Raw genomic sequence first — 12,949 nt, forward strand, 5'->3', positions numbered from 1 at the left:
CATTTCGAAAAATTGACCCACATTTTGTAATTTTCATTTGTTCTTTTCTTCTTTTTGGAAAAAAAAAAAAAAAATCCCACAATTTTGCTCACTTCATTCTGCTCCAAAAACATTATGATGTGCTTGTGCATTTCTCTCATTTTCCTAACCAAAATAAAACTCAATTCTTTCTTTGCCTTTTACATGGTTAACAAATTTCAAAAGTATGCATTAAAATATACTAAATTAATTGTAGCTTAGTATTTTAGATTTTTTTCCCCCTAGTTCAACATCTCTTAAATATACTGCATTAGGTGAATATGTGCTATATACACTACCAATCACAAGTTTAAAGTCAATAAGATTTTTTTTCCCAGAAATTAATAATTTTATTTAGCAAGGATGCATTCAATTAAAAGATCAAAAGTGACATTGATAATGTTACAAAATTCACATAATTATTTAACATAAATGCTATTCTTTTGAACTTTCTATTCAGCAAAGAATCCTGAAAAATAGAATGCATCACAGTTTCCACTAAAAAAATAAATCAGCAACTGTTTTCAACATTCATAATAAAGTTTTTTTTTTACACAGCATATTAGAATGATTTCTGAAGACTGACACTGAAGACTGGAGTAATGATGCTGAAAATTCAGCTTTGCCATCACAGGAATAAATTACATTTTAAAATATATTAAAATAGATAAGTTACAGATTGTAATAATATTTCACAATATTACTGTTTCTACTTTATTTTTGATCAAATGAGCATATGAGACGCCTTTCAAAAACATTACAAAAATCTTTCAGACTTTTCAATGTTTTTAATTATAAAAAACTTTTTTTTTTTTCCCATTCAGAGAACTTTATTTATTTTTCTCTTTTTTTTAAGACCACATTCAGAAATCCATTGTCTCCAAACCTCCTGTGATGTCTAGTGTGGTCTCAATCTTCTCAAGCGTTGTGTATCATATTACACTCTGATCACATGGCCAGTCTGACATGTGTCCAGAGCTTTTGCATCGGTGTTCCCAGCACATAAATGCGTGTGTGTGTGTGTTTTTGACCTTGTTAGCTGAGCAGGTTAGACTTCCTCTTCCTTTGGCTGAAGTCAGTGCTGAGACGTGTACATGTGTGAGTTCATGAAGGTCAACAACAGGGTGTGGAATGTGTGTTTCCCACACTGAGCTGAGCACTTTCTCATGCTGTATGTAAAAACATGTGTCATACATCACCAAAGAGAGCGGAAATGCAGGGCCACTTGGCCTTCTGCTACTGGGCCGCTCGTGTTGGTGAAGCTGTGACCGGTGGGCGAGAGTTTTGTGAATCAACTGGAAGCCTGAGACAGATGAGAAAAACAGAGGCAGGACTGAAAGAAGCTGGGCCGATAGCATGAGCTTGATTTGCTGATGAGCGCACAACTAGACAGGCCTGAACAGCCTGCAGCACTAGCGAACACAAAAAGCGAGGAACGGCCCTGCGGAGAGCACAAAGACCCCCACATTTGAAGCTCAGTGCGTTTGCTCATGGCAGAACTGTCCTGCCAAAACACTGTCAAAGCGTATCAGCGACCACGTCTGTGATCGTTCGCACATACCCGCATTTCCACACACACTCTGGAAAACTGGGAGAGACAGTCTGAGCTGTTGTATTTGCCCAGACATCACAGTCCTGTTGAGCACCAGCATGTCTCATTTCTCAAAACAGGGTCCAGTGATTAGAGACCATACATGCCCTCATCAGGGGAACACCTGATGATTTATGTACAGTGTTGTCTTTAGAAGATGTTTTGCCCCCACTCTTACAATGTAAAATAATCCCATTCTTATTAGGTTTACCCAAAACGGTAAATTATCTGAAAATTTTATCTCCCTCAGGCCATCCAATAAGTAGATAAGTTTGTATCATCATCAGAACATATTTGGAGAAATGTAGCATTACATCACTTGCTCACGAATGGCTCAATCAATTGGTGTCTTGTGAAGTGAAAAGCTGCATGTTTGTAATAAAGAAATTCATCATTAAGACATTCAAATATGTCAGTGGATGTGAAAGGACATCAGGTGATGGAGTTTTACACTGGAGGAAGTGTTATTATGAATTATAGAAGGTATTTTTGCCAGAAGTTAAAAAAAAAAAAAAAGCGATTTGTTTATTACAAACATGCAGCTTTTCGCTTCACAAGATGTTAATTGATGGACTGGAGTGGTGTGCATTACTGTGATGTTTTTATCAGCTGTTTGGACTCTCATTCTGACGGCACCTATTCACTGCAGAGGATCCACTGGTGAGCAAGTGATGTAATGCTAAATTTATCCTGCTCCAATGAAGAAGCACACTCATCTACATCTTGGATGGCTTGAGGGCGAGTAAATTATTCCTGAACTATTCCTTTAATGAGTACTTTTGTCTTAATTTCCAGTTAAGTATCTCAATTCTAGAAACAAGGTCAATTTTCTGGAAAAGCAGAAGACTTATTTTCAGAGAAAATTTTTCAATTTTACATACAGCATAATCAAGTTAACAAGTGAAAGATTCTTCCAGTGCAGTGAAACAAAACCCACTTATATTGTAAAAAAAAAAATTTAAATAAAAAAAATTTATAAAGATATATAAAGATTATTGGAGTACATTTTTACAAGAAAATATGGTAACACTGTTTTATGGGCCAATACCCACTATTACCTAGCTGCTATATTGCTAGCATATTGGACATTTATTAATACTTATAAGCACATATTAATGCCTTATTCTGCATGACCATATTTTAGATCCCTTAATCCTACCCCATACCTAAACTTAACAACTACTTTACTAAAGAGCACATTAGGAGTTTACTGAAGCAAAAGTCATAGTTAGTTTTTCTACTTCAAAATTTCATGTTTAATTTAGTGTTACTTGTCATTTATTTGCAATGATTTGTGAAATCCACTAGCTATATGATTTAAACACATTTTAACTGTAGAAAATATTCAATAAATAGGAAAAATGGATGTGTTTGACCAATGTGATTGTGACTTCTGCATTTTCAAAACACACTTTCATGGCGATTCATAAAAAAAAAAAAATGTTTGGTCAAATTTCTGGCAAAATTATTTGAATTGTTGTTGTTGATATAAGGGGTGGACCTTATAGAATTATATAGTTTTTGTACAAATTCACCAGCAAAAAAAGATTTTTTTTCTTGAGATCAGGTTGTCTCTTCATTTTTCATGTTATGCCAAATAATATCAAAACAACAGCATTATATGAGAAGGCTGTACCCTTGAGTGCCCAATGGCAAATGTAAATGCCTAAGTCAGACTCAGGAAAGATGGATGTATTTCTGGTGGCCACCTGGTCCTTAAAAATGAATGTGTCAGAGAAAGTGCAAAAGACAAGAAATGAAACATGCTGAGAGTCCAACTGTGCAGAGTGAAGCTCATCCTACACTTGCTGGTCAGCAACAAGGTCTCGACCCTTTGACCCTCTTACTTTCCACCACACAGCAGATTGTCTCACTCAAGCCGCTCCCTTGACTGTAGGCATGTGTCCTGGGAAAGGGAAACCCCGACATCAGTGATGTGTACTGGAACAGTGTAGAAGACGGATGAGACAGCTGTCTGGGGCCGTCTGTCCCTGGCTGTGTAATATGTCCTGTTAACTTGCTGGCAGTCAATGGCCCAAGCATACACAAAGATCAATTCCCCGGCTGGCCCAGAAGATCAGACTGGGTGTCTCGATCACTTCAAAAGTCTAGCTTGCAATGATGATTTCCCAATGAGCGCACTTCTAAATTGAGCAGAGCAGCTAATAGATACTCAAGTGGAAACATTATACTTCAAGACCTCAGAATGTAAACCGCATAAGTGAAAAAACAAAAAAACAAAACTTCAAATCAAATGGAACTTAGAAGCTAATAAGAGAGGGCAACTGTTTTGGGCCATGTCTTTTTCTTAAAGTCTTCATGGACCAGTTTAATATTTTTGATATTTGTGTTGACATTTAAACACATTTACATCATAAGCAAGAAAATTTGATTTAAATGCATTTCTTTCTGAAGAACCAGTAAAAAAAATCTAGCTAAACTGTGCACTTTACCATGTTTTACACCCTGTGCTACTTGTGTAAGCTATAGATGCTTACACAAAATACCATTTAATTTCCATATTTACAGATTGTTGTATTAGTTTAAGAATATTATTTAGACTACCTTTCAACAGTTTAGGGTCAGTAAGATTTTTCTTAAAGGAAAATAAAATATATATGAAATGGTTAGTGTGCTTCTCTTGCAGGTAGGTGCTGAAAGCGGTCCACAGAGGAAGACTGACGTGATGATATTCCACAAAGGATAACAGCGTTCCTCTGGTCCATACCCCTCCCAGTCCACTAGATATTCCAACTGTCCACCCCATCTCCGGGAGTCCATAATGGTGTTGAACTTGTAGATAGGCCCTTCGTCAGACTCAATGGGAGGGGGAGGCATGTCCGAGGCACCAGACCCTGTGAGAGAAGGAACCAGAGGGTGAGTATATGGCTTCAGTAATGAGACGTGGAATGTTGGAGAAATGTGATACTGAGCAGGTAAGTTAAGACTGCAGGTGACATCATTTATTTGTTACTGGATGGTGAATGGGCCGATGTAAATGGGACTTATCGGAGAGACGGATATCCCTTGTGGAGAGCCAGACCTTTTGCTCGGGTGGTATACAGGGGTGGCAGATCTTCGCGCAGAGATCCAAGAGATTTCCAAAACCAAGAGATTGTGGCCCCCGATCTGATATAATGTCCTCAGCGATACTAAAGTTACGGAACACATGTTGGAACAACACTTCTGCTGTTTCCTTGGCAGAAGGGAGACCCTTGAGGGGAATCAAATGGCAGGCCTTGATTCAGTGGGACAGTCTCTTACAAACCCAGCAACATCCTGGGTCATACCTGGCCACCAGTAGTGCTGACGGAGGAGCGAGAGGGTCTGTTGGCTGCCTGGGTGTCCAGAGCCTGGAGAGGAGTGCACTGTGTCCATGAGGGTGATTCACAAGGTGAAAGGCACAAAGCATTTACCCTCAGGACCTCCCGGCGGAGCAGGTTCGGTTCGGTGGGCTTCAGTTATTTGGTCATCCAAAGACCACTGAATGGAACTGACAATTATGGCTGGAGGGAGTATGTGCTCTAAAGGAATGGAATTGACCTCAAGTGCAGGTAACCGTGAATTTGAACCGTGTGAAGAGTGCCCAGCGTGCTTGCCTTGGATTGAGACGGCGAGCTTCATGGAGAGACTCTAGATTTCAGTGAACAGTGATGACTTCAAATGGATATTTGGCTCCCTCCAGACAGTGTCTCCACTCTTCGAGTGCCAACTTGATTCTGCTCCGCCAGGGACAGCTTTTTAGAATAAAAGGCACAAAGATGGAGCTTAGGAGGATTCCCCTGCTGTTGGGAAAGAGCTGCCCCTACACCAGTAGTGGAGACGTCCACCTCGACAATGAAAGGGAGATCAGGATCTGGATGGACCAAGGTAGGGGCAGTGCAGAAGGCATTCTTAAGTTGTTGGAAGACATCAGCTGTAGGGTTCCAGGATAAGGGGTGATGATATGTTGCTATAATTGGCAATGAATCAACCTGTGTAACGTGTTAGCGATGGTCGGCCAGGGTCCAGGAGTAGATCAAGATGTCATTGATGTAAATTATCACAAAGCGATGGAGGAACTCCCGGAACAGCTCATTCATCCCTGCCAGACAAGAGAGATATAATATAAGCAATTTTAGAGCGTTCAGAGGGGGTGCATCTCAAAATACAGCGAGCATTGCAAGATAAACCCTCTGCAATCCTGCGCTGTGCCAGAGAAAGTCGCTGGTTGGGCCATAGGTTTCACGACACCATCCAGCGATGAAGCCGTTGAGGAAGTAGCCGGTTGCAGCAATTGACGAAGAAGGTATACCAGCATGGCAAAGCGTTCAGATTTGGGGTTAGGAGTGGCACCGCTCTCCATGTTAAACTTGCAGTCTGGTCTTCTGTCACGCACACACAGAAGAGGAGACTCACAGAAACGTTCAAGATGTTTATTGGTAATGTCAATTGGAAACTGCATTTCAATAAACCTTTAATTTATTACTTTTGATGCTTCTAGAAGACAAAAGATACTAGATTTTTGACAATGGGCATACAATCTGCTACACGTTGTAGCAGACAAAACTGAATAAAAATAGCATGAAATTAGTGTAATTTTTATAATTTTTTAAAAATTTTCCTCAACCCAAATGTATTAAGAATCCAATAGTTCAGAGACACAACCAATATGCAAATATATAGTCGTGCATGTTGAATGTGTCAACTTTAAGAGACAGTTCTGGTGATTTTTCAAAGTTCACGTTGCATGAACAGAGGTTTTGTTCTTGTTTTTACAAATGGAGGTTAGATTTTTGGTGGTTTTCTGTTTCTATCTACATCCTCTACAAAGCTTAGCATGATTGTATCCATCCTAGAACATTCTTTTAGAGGAAGAGCAGAACATAGTTAATGATGTTTGTGTGTAAGTGCTGAATGTAGATGAACCCGATGAGCTGTAGTGTGTTACTTCAACAGATCCTGGCATCCAAACGTTCCATCTCACATGCTCATCTGTCAATGCAGCCTATCAATATTAGCATATTAGCAGCTCTAATGGATTCACAGTCTGTGTCATTACACTGTAGGCTGTGGAGTCAGCTGAGAGGTAATTTCGGGTGAGACACCTAGGATGACATGTTCTCTGACAGTAACAAGGGAGCATGCGGCTGGCATGTCCCAGAATGCACCAGTTCCAACTACACTCACTTTCTTCTTACCTTCTCACTTTGGACTTTAGCTGTCAGGATGCCACAAACACAGATAAACACCATCTCATGATTCTTATAAAGTATAAAAAGAATGAATTTTGCTGGTGTCAGCAGTCTGCCAGCATTCAAATCACGTAACTGTAAATACCAAGCATAAAATGAAAATCCAAAGAAGTACTATGAACATAACAGTCATTCAGATCTACTCTGGAGAAAGTATTGTGATGATTTGGCAATGCATTTTTCGAAGTTGTGCATAAAACAAACATTATTGAAGCACGTTTTACAAGATAATACAATTTCAGTATTTTTCATTAACAATTTCATATGTAATTCAGTGGGTTACTTGCGGTTTTTGTAAATATTTGTGAAATTTACTAGCAATTTCAGAGTGAAAACGGTTTACAGCCATTTTGTAAGTGTTCCTTGTAAATTTATAATTCTAATACCGATTTTTGTCAGAATAAAATGGACAGGATTGATTAAGAGTAATTGACTCTTATAAATAAATGGTTTTATGGATGGCTAGTAGTTTTGCTATGCGAGCAAGATAGCATATTTAACATAGTAGTTTAAGTTTAGTTATATGTTTGTCATTTTATTCATTTTTATTAAAAAAGTCCATTAAGCTTCAATACATTTTTATTTCAGCTTTATTTTAATTAGGAAAATTACTTTTTATAGTTTTAATTGACAATTACAACACATTATCTATTATGACTGTTTAACTGAAAATAGTCTTGAGTTGTTCATGTGTGCAAATCTCTTAAATATGATAATTTTGACATGAAAGCAGAATTAGACTCCAAGAAAAGCATCACCAGATTTCCCTTAGTTTAGTCTGATAGTCAGAGATTGTGATATAGGTGATAGGGTTCATTGTGCTATGTAGTTTTAACAGCAGAGAATAAATCACAGTGTATTGCCGCTTTTAATGACATATTTAACCATATGCTGATCAGAACCACATGTTGCAGTCAGTGTGTGTTCTGGATGTGTGTGTGTTTGTATGTACTTAGAGCTAAGAACATAAAACCTCATCTAGAGAATTGCATAGACTCAAAACAAACTTTAAAATGACTGTTTAAATGTAAACTACTGTTGCACATTATATGGCTGATGCAACACAGTGAACACATGGCCCTCTCTCTTGAACCCACAGCCAAGCTTTTGTAATATACAGCCTTTGGCCCAAATGGAGAAAACACAATAAGATTTTTGACAGATTTATGTTTATCACTTCGCCAAGAGTGAAACTACGGACATATCTGAGAACAGGCCAAAAGTAAACTCACCATGGCTCTGGCTATCCCTATAAAAAAAAAAAATAATAATAATTCTCATACAGTACTGAAAAGAAGCTTAGCATCAGTACAATCACTCCGATTACTTCTCTCATGCTGGTTTAATACCTCTAACAGGCCACAACAACAACATTTACATGATGAGAAATGATTTATGCCCATTGTTATCGAAAAGTGCTTTAGATAATGCGTGAGCATTCAGATTTGATTTGGTATTTGACGCAGAGCTGCCGCAGTGGGGACCGAACTGCAGACACAAAAGAATTAGATCACTCCTGTGGGTGTGTGTTATGTTGATGGAGGAGCTTGGGAATGTTCGCTATTGAGGTTTGTGTAGCGCTGAGTGCAGTGAGTTTATCAGAGTGCAATTTTCTGCTATTTATTTACATAAATTCAAATCTGTAGATAATTTTGCCTCAGGTGTGCTCTTTACACTGGAAAGAGGGCTAATTTATTTTACACAAATGTGCTGATTCACAAATGTGCAGAGCATCATGTCAACAGCAACATTTGAGGCAGCTCTGATGCAACATTTAATTTACACAAAAAAGGAGGTCCAAAATTGTTTCTCCTATACAGTACAGTAATTAGACTACACGGAGACTAAAAAGTTTAGCTAGTTTATTATATGGTTTCGGATTCTTAAATGTATCCCTTTGTCCAAAAAAGTACACTTTATCATACTTATTACAGAAATAATATATTTTAAGACTGTACTTGTGTGAACTGAATGTAATGCTTTTTTACATGCTATTTTAAATTAAAATGTATTAAACATATTAAATGACAGCAGAGAATAAATCACAGTGTATTGCTGCTTTTAATGACATATTTAACCATATGCTGATCAGAACCACATGTTGCAGTCAGTGTGTGTTCTGGATGTGTGTGTGTTTGTATGTACTTAGAGCTAAGAACATAAAACCTCATCTAGAGAATTGCATAGACTCAAAACAAACTTTAAAATGACTGTTTAAATGTAAACTACTGTTGCACATTATATGGCTGATGCAACACAGTGAACACATGGCCCTCTCTCTTGAACCCACAGCCAAGCTTTTGTAATATACAGCCTTTGGCCCAAATGGAGAAAAACACAATAAGATTTTTGACAGATTTAGGTTTATCACTTCGCCAAGAGTGAAACTACGGACATATCTGAGAACAGGCCAAAAGTAAACTCACCATGGCTCTGGCTATCCCTATAAAAAAAAAAAATAATAATAATTCTCATACAGTACTGAAAAGAAGCTTAGCATCAGTACAATCACTCCGATTACTTCTCTCATGCTGGTTTAATACCTCTAACAGCCCACAACAACATTTACATGATGAGAAATGATTTACGCCCATTGTTATCGAAAAGTGCTTTAGATAATGCGTGAGCATTCAGATTTGATTTGGTATTTGACGCAGAGCTGCCGCAGTGGGGACCGAACTGCAGACACAAAAGAATTAGATCACTCCTGTGGGTGTGTGTTATGTTGATGGAGGAGCTTGGGAATGTTCGCTATTGAGGTTTGTGTAGCGCTGAGTGCAGCGAGTTTATCAGAGTGCAATTTTCTGCTATTTATTTACATAAATTCAAATCTGTAGATAATTTTGCCTCAGGTGTGCTCTTTACACTGGAAAGAGGGCTAATTTATTTTACACAAATGTGCTGATTCACAAATGTGCAGAGCATCATGTCAACAGCAACATTTGAGGCAGCTCTGATGCAACATTTAATTTACACAAAAAAGGAGGTCCAAAATTGTTTCTCCTATACAGTACAGTAATTAGACTACACTGAGACTAAAAAGTTTAGCTAGTTTATTATATGGTTTCGGATTCTTAAATGTATCCCTTTGTCCAAAAAAGTACACTTTATCATACTTATTACAGAAATAATATATTTTAAGACTGTACTTGTGTGAACTGAATGTAATGCTTTTTTACATGCTATTTTAAATTAAAATGTATTAAACATATTAAATGCAATTAGCTGGACTTAAGAGCAATTTTGAATAAGGATTTAAGTACATCTTTAAATGTAAATTTACAATTACTTATATTTTCTTTGAAAAATGGTTAAAATATTTTGCCGAATGTATACCGTCAAGCATTTACAGTATGGTCAATAATATACTTAAATGTGATTTATCCTCTAGCGTTTCAGAAGAGATCTAAAAAAAAAAATAACCCAAACTATGCTCAGATACCAAATTTTGCAATCAAAAGTCAATTTCTCAAAATAAACTCAAACATTTCTTATCAAATACTGACATAATAACAACATAACCTGAGATGCTATTTGCATTAATTCTACTAATGCAATTCTACTACTTTATATTCCAACAGTTGTCTTTGTGTCTAGTTTTATTTCTCATAAGGAATTAAGAGAAACTTTTGAGATAAAGTTGATTTCAAAACTTGATTGAATTTCCTGAGCTTTGAAAGAGCAACTTCTGAGCAATAAAATCATCCTCTGGCAGAAGTAAACTAAGGTGACTAGTAGTAATTTGTCATCCAGTGTTTCTTTGTGGAGTTCAGCTAACACTGATTGATCAGGGTCGTGTCTGATAGTTTGTGTGCGTGTTGAAAAGGGTTGTTGTGACGTCCTTTGTGTGGAATATAAATGCATGCGTGTTGGATTAGGAAGCTATAGACCGGAAATTGATTTGAACTTTGCCATAACACATTGGGAAGAAAGTGGACAGACGCGCATTATGTGCCAAAATAACGGCAAATAAAGGTGTTGAATGGGATAAATATGTCCAGGAAATGAGATGTGAAGCGACAGTGCTGGAAAATGGAGCAGTGTAGTCATTGAGTAACAGGATAGTAGTAGAATATAGTAGATAATCTTGAGCTAGGATTTAGCTCCCTCATCTATCACACCCAATTCAACTCATCAGCTCATTAGGGGAGACTGCAAGACCTGAAGTGGGTGTGTCAGATATAGGGAAACATACAAAACGTGCAGTGCCGGGGGTACTTTATGGAGAGGTTTGAGAACCCCTGGATTAGACAAACAGGTAGGTAGAGCTGGTAAGTAGCCAGGTAAGTTGATGCACGCTAGTGAGGTGTTGATGGGAAGGTGGCTTTATACTGTGACTGATTGGTGCTGGCAGGTGAAGTGAAACGGACTCAGTTTTTCCACTACTGCCGAATCAAAACTGTGCTGATATTCAGAACAACAGCCCTCTTGTTCATTTGATATTGCTTAATTAAAAATAGTAAGCTGTGTGTAGCTGCAGAGTTGTGTTTCACGCATCGTGACAGTGAAAATTAATCTAGCCTGTTTAATCAACCCGAACATTTTCACCATGGCTTTGAATCACATGCAGAAAAGAGGCCAGCTATATCAGCACTGCTGCAGCTGTGTGTCCACATGTGAATGTGTCCCACTGAATGGCTAGACAGCAAATCCAGCACTTGTCTGGGCTATAAATACGCTTTAATCCTGAGCTACAACTGGGAACATGATACAACAGACAGAAAAGGTTAATAAAAATCCTACTCGTGGAGAGAAAAAGCTCCAATGAGATCTCTTTACAGTTTTTCTTGATTGCTAACACACTAGAACTGATTCATTTGGCCCAATTTTTCAAACCATTCATACAGTTCTTGAAACAAAGACATGTTTCGAAAAACTTAATACATTTCACCGGTTTTCACACATGTTCCAATTTGCTCAGTGTTTTCTGCAAAACTCTACACAAAAACGCCATCATTTTGCACAGGTTTTACCCTGTTCTCATTCAGAAAACACAAACGCACAATATAATTAACTCAAGCATAAAAAAAATGAACTCACAGCACACATTTATCCATGTGTGAACATTAAGTAGCAAAACTGATGACACAGGTCAGAATCTTAGGATGATATGAACAAGAGCACAGCTGATTATGTGTTTTGGAAAATGAATCCTGGGAGTGGGAGACAAAGAAGAATTGGAGGGGAAAATAAAAACGGGGGATGAGGCTTTCATTTGTTCCTGATGAAATACAAAGCACTATAGTTGACCATGTTCTTCTGACCATGAGTGAAGTTGGCCTACAGGCTCATCTAAAAGGTTTCAATACGATGTACTTACACAATGCACATACAATATAATTACAGTAGTAGCTGTACTTCAGATGAGAGAACTTTCATTATTCTATGTACAGTAAATACTGAAGCACATGTTGTACACCCTCAAACTCATTACTGTTGAATTTATTTGTAGCCAAGTAATCTTTGCATGTACTCTATTTTTGCAGAACTGAGAGACGACTGTCTAGGGGAGGCAGAGAAGTCTTTTGTCAGAAGACTAAGGCCATGTCCACACATACTTTTATAGACGGAGTTTTTCCTTCTTCCGTTTAAAAAAAAAAATCTCCATCTCTTTACAGTAGTGTAACGAAAGTAAACTTTTCTTACAGTTTAATGCTGCATTTTACTGTATCTGCATTCCTCTATTTATGTTGTATACTGTAACAGACACTGACTAGCGAAAGGATTCCCATTTCTCAAAAGGAGGTTTTTGAAACAGTGTTTTGAATTGATCTCACTAGTGTTCTCTAGGCAGGAAAATGGTCTATGTATTTGAAAGGTTTGTGTATCATCTGAGGCCAAATTTTGAGTCTGCCAATAGAGAACATGGTTAATGTCACTGGTTAAATGAGCTTAGCATATGGTCGTCATTCTGATCACTGGCTGTAATGAGCTGGTTAAAGACGTGACATCCTGTTCTGAAGCTGGATCTGTGAAGGTGCTTAGCCATGCGTGACTCAAATCTTTACATGATTTTTTAATACATTTATGAACCAGAAATGTCTTTGCTTAAAAAAAAAAAAAAAAAAAAAAAAAAAAAAAAAAAAAATGGTTTTTTTTTTTGGTT

The 12,949-nt window shown here is 37.6% G+C and overlaps 1 long non-coding RNA gene across 1 annotated transcript in view; it reads right to left on the reverse strand.

The window, feature by feature from the left end:
• Positions 1-4,030: 4,030 nt before the first annotated feature.
• Positions 4,031-12,949, reverse strand: part of LOC107575941 (uncharacterized) — a 16,224-nt gene continuing 7,305 nt past the window's right edge. Inside the window, exons 2-3 of the long non-coding RNA XR_001607963.1 lie at positions 4,653-5,976; positions 4,031-4,464 (exon numbers count right to left, since the gene is read on the reverse strand). This is a non-coding gene — a long non-coding RNA (uncharacterized lncRNA). The remainder of the gene's footprint in view (positions 4,465-4,652; positions 5,977-12,949) is intronic.

The sequence above is a fragment of the Sinocyclocheilus grahami genome, unplaced genomic scaffold (genome assembly GCF_001515645.1).
Source record: "Sinocyclocheilus grahami isolate Dianchi unplaced genomic scaffold, SAMN03320097.WGS_v1.1 scaffold3030.1, whole genome shotgun sequence".
In the NCBI taxonomy this organism is placed as follows: Eukaryota; Metazoa; Chordata; class Actinopteri; order Cypriniformes; family Cyprinidae; genus Sinocyclocheilus; species Sinocyclocheilus grahami.